The sequence below is a fragment of the Drosophila nasuta genome, chromosome 2L (assembly GCF_023558535.2).
Source record: "Drosophila nasuta strain 15112-1781.00 chromosome 2L, ASM2355853v1, whole genome shotgun sequence".
Taxonomy (NCBI): domain Eukaryota; kingdom Metazoa; phylum Arthropoda; class Insecta; order Diptera; family Drosophilidae; genus Drosophila; species Drosophila nasuta.
Window position 1 is genome coordinate 16,056,247 of NC_083455.1, and position 8,414 is coordinate 16,064,660.

Consider the following 8,414-nt stretch of genomic DNA (forward strand, 5'->3'; position numbering starts at 1 on the left):
TTGTGACTAATAGAGAAGAAAACGTGCAGCGGCCGTCGCGACGTTTGCTCAGATAAAAGCAACAACAACAATAACAAATAAAAACGAAAATTAAGTAAATACATAAATGCGAGAGTAAAGTGAACGAAAAGAAAAATGAAATAAAAACGAACTCAGCGAAGAAATTGTGTTGCGATTGCGATTACAAGTGCAAGGAATGCGTGGGGAGGGAAGGGGAGTTAATTCAGGAAGCGTGGTGCGGGGTGCGGAGTGTTGTGGTGCAGTGTTACAGCCGTTGAAGACGTGACAGCGTAAATGGCGGTCAAAACAGTTCCGAGAGTGCCTTATTTGTGTTTGCAATAATTGCGAACGATTGTGTGTGTGTGTGCAACAAATTTTCAAGGATTGCAATTACAACAAAACCACAATGCGAGTCAAGCAAATAAGCAAGCAAGCAAGCAAAAAAAGCTGCCAGACAACAGCAGCAGCAACAACAAGAAAGATAAAAACTACCTTGGCCCAGAATTGAGGCGCATAAATACAATGCACCTATAAACATTGCCTGCCTATGCGTCTGTGTGTGTGTGTGTGTGTGTGTGTGTCTGTGTGGGTGTGTCCATCTGCAGTTGTGTGTGTTCATGTATTGGCAGCAGATATCGAGCGCATTGAGCGCACTGCAACAACAACAACAACAACAGCAACAACGACTGCAGCAATAACAAGCAACAATAAATGACGACAACGTTGCTGCCGCTGCTGGCGTCGCCGTCGACGTCGACGTCGCTGCCCATGAAGAAAAAGTGGGGAATAAGAGAGAGAGAGAGAGAGAGAAAAGCGCCTTCAATGCTTAAGTCGTTTGTCGCCAAAGCTGCACAGTGATGCCAAAGCAATTTGCATGCAAATTTATTTAAAACTTTTATAAGAAAAACAACAAAATGTTACTAAATAATAAAAGTTCTTAAATAAAAAACTTTTATATCAAATATAAGATAATATTAATAAAGAAAACAAATACACTGATAGAAAAAATCTGGCTTGAAAAGCAAAAAAATAGAAGTATAATCTTGTTTAAAGATTTTCTCGATTTTAAAAATAATATCTTGAAAAAAGATTTATATGTTGATAAAATCTTAAATCAAGATTTTTATGCTAAATTTGAGAATGAAAGCATCTTATTTTAAGATTAAAATCTTACTTAAAAAGAAGATTGCAAATCTTGGTTTAAGTACTTTTTGATTTTAAATAAATTTTTTGAAATAAGATCTTAAGTCAAGATTTTAATGTTTAATTGGCATTTTTAGATCTAATTTTAGATTGAAATCTTCAAGAATATTTTCTTCTACATTGAAAATGTTGACTTAAGATCTTTTTGATATTTAAGAAATAAACAAGTTTACGTCTATAAGAAATATTGATAAACCACAGAAACAAAAAATTATAGAATCATAAGAATCGCAGCTTTTAAGCCAAAATTCTCTTTTAGCGCCAGTTAGCACCTAAAAAGATTAAAAACTGCAGCGCAGTTTAGTCAAGCAGATTCAGACTTGAGAGTGACGTATGTTCTCTGAATACATATATAAGAATCATTGTTCCATATACGGCGTGTAACCTATTTCATAATTTTGCATAATTTCGAACAAGTCACATACGTTTTTCATCGAATTTGAAATTAATCACTTAGAATGTACAGTATATAGTATAAATTTATAATTGCAGCCCCTACACTTCTTCTTTTTTGTTGTTCTTTGTTCAAGAATAGTGGAATTTTTTAGTGATTTAGTCATTGAAATGTGTCTTTCCAGAATAAACACGCAGTTGTCACAGAAATGACCAAGGCTAATTAAATGCGCTGTATCAAAGAAAATATTTGTAGTATGAGAAAAAAGTATCTTCTATTTTATAAAAATTTCCTTATTATGACATTCCAATTTATGTGTGTTCTTTGTTACACCTAATCAAAAGAGTCTCTGTGCTGTAATTGTAAGCTGTCAGGTGATTTGCAGTGCACACTTTTGAAATTGGAGAATTTTCGTGTTGTGATTAGTTCGCTGGGATTTTATTTGGTTCCACGATTCGCACGTCCCACTGCAGTGTGCAGAATGTCAGAGGCAGGCAGTTAGTCAGTCAGTCAGTGTTGACTGCAAGCGGCACTAAATGAGGCAAACACATTGTGCACAAAGTGCACAACCCAAGACGTGACCAAGTCGCAGACGTCGTTTAACGGAGCGTATGCGCAATATGCTCACAATTGGTCACCAGCCAGTCAGCTAGCAAGCAGTGTTCATATCTCTGCGTCGTCCAAGACGTGTTCGATGACTCAAGAAACGATGAAAAAAGTGACGGACAAAAGAGTGACTGACTGACGGTGTGTTCGTTGTTCGTTGTTCGTTGTTATTTCTTGCTTATCAGTGCCAAAGTTTGTCCATGCCAAGGCAGAGTAAACATGACCATAACTGAGTGCCATCCGCTGGATGTAACTGAAACTGAAACTGGCAACAACCTGGCAACAAAAATGACACTGGCATCCATGAGTGCCAAGCACGATAAGCAGGCAGCCAGGCAGCTAGGCAGCAATGTGGGCTAGGCCAAAAGCAAAGCGAATTGATCGTTGAACACGTTTTTCAATTCCGAGACACAGCAAAAAAAATACAATGAAAACGAACAAAATTTTTGCTGAAATGTGTTGCGGTATCTTTGATACTCATATTCACACTCACACACTCATATGCTTATTACATATTCTTGGCCGCCTTTTGCTGTAGCACAAAGTGGAGCAGCGCAAGAACTGAACTGAAAATGAATACAATTAAAATTATTTATTAGTGCGCTGGCTCGAGGATGCCAGCTTCAAGTACAGAGGAGGCTGCAAAATTGGCCTCAACAGTAGCCAAAAAGAATGAAAACAAATTCGAAAGATGGCAACAGCAACAGCAAAAGCAAAACCAACAACAGGCGGCATATTTGGCCATGCCTTTTTGGCCAGTTGCCAGCTACTTTTGTTGGTGGCTGCTTCCCAACAACAACCACAACAACAACGACAACAAAAGCAACAACAACTCTCTTTTGTTGTTGTTGTTGTAGCCATCTCCTCAACCTCGGCCAAGTTGGCTTTGGACTAAAGCTTATTTATGTGCGTTGGCTGCAAAATATGGCGCACAATTTTTGTGTTGTTTGCTTATTTACTGCAGTCTCTGCCCATAAAGAGGCGGCGGCGGCAACTTAATTGGGTGGGTGGCAAGCCAAACCAAACCGAAATGCAATACAATATTTTTGTGTGTGCTGCATATTTCTGATAATTATATTTCGTTATGCTAATAAGCAAAAGACGCGCAAAGGAAGCGATCGAATGGCGTGAAGTATTAAGCTAAATAAAATTGGCAAATGCACTGAAAGTATTTATGGAGATAGTTAAAAGATTTTTCAAATTCCTTGTAATCATAAAAATGTATTGACTTTGACACCTCAGGAAATATCACGCAAATGTTAAAGAGTTATCAGTTAACAGCGACAAGCGCTGCTAATAACAGCAGCCAAACACAATGCTTAACATGGCATGTTAAAGTTAACAGTTGACATTGCTTATCATGTTAGCGCGCTGTTAAATCAATGGCAAGACAAGCAAACTTGTTGAAGCAGTGAAAAGTGAAGATCGAAAGATATTTAATAACTGTGTTTGCACATGATAAAAGTCTCTGTTGTTTAATTAACCTAGATTAGAATAGAGGGCAAGCAGCAGCAGCAGCAACTGAATTTTGCCTTCTCTGCAGGCAATTTCAGAATCATTTTGCTTATCAACAATGTTGAGCCAAAAAAAAAAGAAGGAAAATAAATAAAAATTTGTTTCAACATTGTGCTGAACGCAATGATAAAGCATGTCATTGAACTCAACAGTGCATTTGGCTTATCAGCAACCTGTTTGAAGGGGATTCTAAATTGCCAAAAATAAGAGAGTGAACACACACATACACACACACAAATTTGTTGTTGTTAGTTGATGTGATAAGAGAGAGAAGCGTGGGAAACTGCAACAAAGGTATTCGAACTTGCCACACACACGAGTCGAATGTGAATAAACTCGTGAATGCTGCTTTTTGCCATAATTTACTTTGATGTATTACCCGCATCGGGATCTGTCTGAGAGGCTGAGTAAGAGAATCCCCCCCAGATTGGATAATTAAATGCGCTCCAAGCGCATTTTGCCTCTTCCGAAATTAATTAAGGAATTGTCACATCAATCAGTCGCCCACTTGGCGGTGACGTTACTTCTTCACATTTTCACATTTTCACATTTTTTGTGTTTGCTGCTGCTGAAGCTTTTGTCGTTTTTGTTGAATTTCTTCGTTCAAGAATTTTAAATAAACAAATAAAATGCAGAAAATAGATTTACGAGTGTCGCAAATTTATGACAGATGTAAAAAATTGTCAGCGCTTTTTATGGCCAACAGCATTACTGACGCTTGACTGAAGTCTGAAGAACAAACGGAACGAACAAGTCTGAACTGACTGAATGTCGGAATGACTGACCAGCTGGCCATATCCATAGCCCTGACTGACTGCCACTCAGCTTTTTGAGTTCTACATTGTTATAAACCACCTCAAGACCATTCTCCTCTGCTCTCCGTCAAGTCCGTAAAGTTTAAAACACTTGCGTTGATAATGAGAAAAGTTCTTTTTTTTTTTTTTATTCTTCGTTGTACAATTCTTTTCATTATTTGTGTTGTTTTCTTTGTATTGTGCGAGGGGCTGCAGCTCAGCTCAACGAACGACAAGACAAAAGTCTTGGTTCCACGGCTCTGATGATGACGATGATTACGATGATCCTTGGGCTTGTAATGAGATATGCCAAAGCACTTTTGCTAAGCAGCATTTTACGAGAGTACGAATGCGAATTCTATACTATATATATACATATGTCTGCATATATATCTAAAATGTATTTTGTAGCTTTCTTTGTTGCCCACAAACACACACACAGGTGTGTCCCACTCTCCTTTTTTCTTTTTGTGTTCTTATTGTTGTGTATTTTATTCTTTTCCTTGGAAAAGGCGATTCACAACTAGAGACGAGCTGTCTGCACTCCTCGCATTACAGACAACTTCCAAATACGTTTCGAGTTGTATTTAAAATTAAAGTTGTTTAAAAATTGGATTTGCAAAAATTCTAAAATTCAGCATTTTAAAATACTGATTTCTATATAAAATTTCTAAAATAAATTTCAGTATTTTAAAATACTTTCTTCTATATAAAAATTCTAAAATAAATTTCAGTATTTTAAAATACTGATTTCTATATAAAAATTAATAAATAAAATTTAAGGATTTTAAAATACTGCTTTCTATATAAACATTTCAAATCAAAATTTCAGTATTTTAAAATACTGCATTCCACATCAAAATTTCAGTATTTTAAAATACTGCATTGCACATCAAAATTTCAATATTTGAAAATACTGCTTTCCATATAGAATGTGGCAAACAAAAGCTTTCCTCATATACTCCACTATCTTTATCATCCACTGCAGCGCACCTTCTGCGTATACGTAATAACGTATACTTAATTTGAGAAATAGTGTTATTAAGTACTTTCGCAAACACACTTTACAAGCAGCAGCACAAAAATAACAACGCACTCAAGTTGTAAATTTACGAACCTTTTGCACAAGTTATTCCCAAGGGCCCCAAAAATCGACGAACGTATCCAAAAATTATTCCGAAAATGCAGCGCACATGAGAAACTTTTGTATGTTTTTTTTTTTGTCTACGCAAAGAATTGAAGAACTTCACACTCTCGACTGCAGAAACGTATGTAAGTGTGTATCTATGTGAGTTTTTGCAAGTGTTTTGGTGTATGTAAGTATCCAAGAGATGCGCGGAAAAAGGGAAAAGAAAACAACACCAAAAAGAACCCAAAAATAGCGACGACAAAAATGCGGCAGAAAATTGCAGCAAAATTAATAATAGTTCTTTTGTTTATGTTTCAACTTGAAGTGTGCTCGTGTGTGTGCGTATGTCTGTGTGTGACATTTAAGTGTGTGTTAGTGTTGTGAATATTTAGACATTTCCTTTTAGTTTGTATATTTGCTTTTTATTTACGCAAAACCATTTGCATATTACAATACACTTCACTTTGGCACATTGATCAATAATAATATTATTCGTATTTTGGCGTAAATTATTATTGTTATTTTTACTTTTGTCGACGCACAATAAAGTCTGTAAAAAATGTAGCAAACAAAAAAAAATGTTTTGCTACTTTTTATTTTTAGCGTCGGCCAATGAAACGAAAATTTTTTCACTCACATGTGGAAAATGCCGCTGCACGCACTTTTATTTTATTTTATTTTATTTTATTTCTGAGGTTTTTTTATTTCCAATTTGTTGCAAGCGTTGCTGGTGTTGCAGTTGCAGTAGTTGCTGGTGATGATGTTGCCGCAGTTGTTGTTGTTGTTGCTTTTGTTGTTTGTCACTTTCGAGTTTTTACCCTTTGCGTTTTTTGTGGGTATTTTTATATATTTGTGGTAGAGAGAAGGAAAAACTCGACGCGTGTTTCGTTATTATTTTTGTATTTTGTATTTAGTATGTTGGTGTTATTTTGTTTTGGTCCGTTTTATTTTTAGCGTTAGATTCTCTGCGGTCAGCGATTTAAAAATAACAACAGCAGCTCCGCATGGATTGCACTTTACTTGGACATGGACTTTAAAGCTGTTGTGCGATGATTGAATCTTGCGAAAACTCGCGCCACTTTAATTAAATTAAAATTATTTTATTTGTTGTATTTTGTTGCAACTTGCACTTGGTATTTCAAAATTTATTTTATTTATTTTTTTTTGTATTTTTTGTAGACACAACACATGTGGCTTTTAGCTCGAATTTGTTGTTTTGTTTTATCAGCGTTCACACTTTATTTATATTTATTTGATTAAATTTTTGTATCAGTTGCAATTTGCATTTGAGAACTGAGAAATGAGTTTTGAGTTGCAGTTGTTGGAAGTTACAGTTCAATATTGCGATGTCTTGAACTCAACCAAAAAAACGGCGTCTGCGTTGGTGAGTTGTTGTTGTTGTTGTTGTAGTTGCTGTTATATTATTTTGGTGTTTTTTGGTCTTTGTCCAATTTACCGCTCCGGCGTTCTACTCACTTCGATGAGCATCTTGTAACTATTTTCAAAAAAGCGCACGAACGCAGCTGCAGAGCGACGACGGCGCTGCGGAGCGCACAAAAATCAAACCAGCAGCAGCAGCAGCGGCCAGACAAACGAAACCGAAACCGAAACAGAAAACAGAGACCGAGACCGAGACCACCACAATAACAACAACAAACAGCAGAAGCAGCAGCAGCCAGCGACAACGCCAACTCAAGAACAACACACAACAACAGCAATGCCGCCAGCCGCAGCAGCAGCAGCAGAAGCAACAGCAGTCGCAGTCGCAGTCGTCGTCATGCGAGTTGAGAGCAACCACCAAGAGAGCCAACACACCGAACGAGAGAGAGCGAGAGAGAACCCGTACAATTCAAAGTTTAAGAGAGTGCTTGTGCTTTTGTAAACGCAGGCCACAAGAAAGAAACACAAAAATAATAAAAACAACAACACGAACCGTAGCATCCGCGTGCTGCGTTGTTGGGCTACTGAAGAACTGAAGCACTGGCCAGCCAGCCAGCCAGCCAGCCGAACCGACCAGCAGCAGTAACAGCAGCAGCAGCCGAAGCCGAAGTCGCGACGACTCGATGCCATCAACTGTAATACGATTCGTGTACGAACCGATGACCGACGAAGCTTCGTGCGCGGGCGAAGAGCGCCACGATTACTTAAGCAGTGACTAACTAAACTGCTAACAGTGTGTGTGCTGCGGAGCGCACGAGCCAAACACAGCAGCGCATGGTTAAGCCCAAGCCAAGCCCCATATAACGAGCACACTCAGTCTGTCTGAGTGTCTCAGCTCTGTTGCTGTTGATTTGGTCTGTCTGTTATGCATTAACAGCGCACTGTATTGCATTTGGTCCATATGTCGGGTTAGACGTGATTTTAATGCCACATTTAATTAGCTGGAATGGTCTTTGATAATATAGTACTTTGTAATAACTTAACCTTATTTGATGGGGTCAAAAAAAAAAAACAGCAACAACAAAAATACAAGTAGCAAACAAAATGGCCGCTAGCGAATTTTGCTCATTAAAGTCATCTCAGTAGCAGCAACAGCAACAATAACAACTACAACAACCGACACTGAAGCATTTACAATGATGAAGCCTGCGACAGCCAACAATGCAAACTTAAGTACAATAAGCGCTTATTAAATGTGCTGAATGCGAATAAACTTTTAGCTAAATAGAAAATGGCGACAGCAAGGACGAGAAACAATGAACGTAAAATTTCGCGCTGCGGAAGCCAACGTCGAGCGCTGCTTCGCCAATGCCACTTGGGAGCCGTCAGTCAC

At 37.8% G+C, this 8,414-nt stretch overlaps 1 protein-coding gene across 7 annotated transcripts in view; it reads right to left on the reverse strand.

Moving 5' to 3' along the window:
* The window catches only part of LOC132788886 (uncharacterized), a 48,504-nt gene extending 40,911 nt beyond the window's left edge, over positions 1–7,593 (reverse strand). For 3 of the 7 annotated variants that reach the window (XM_060796600.1, XM_060796575.1, XM_060796591.1), the window contains exon 1: positions 6,279–7,592. The gene's annotated coding sequence lies outside the window, so the exon portion shown is untranslated. Of the gene's footprint in view, positions 1–5,629; positions 6,227–6,278 lie in introns of those variants that run through there. The other 4 variants (XM_060796566.1, XM_060796550.1, XM_060796583.1 and 1 more) reach the window with 3 other exon arrangements.
* Positions 7,594–8,414: the final 821 nt, after the last annotated feature.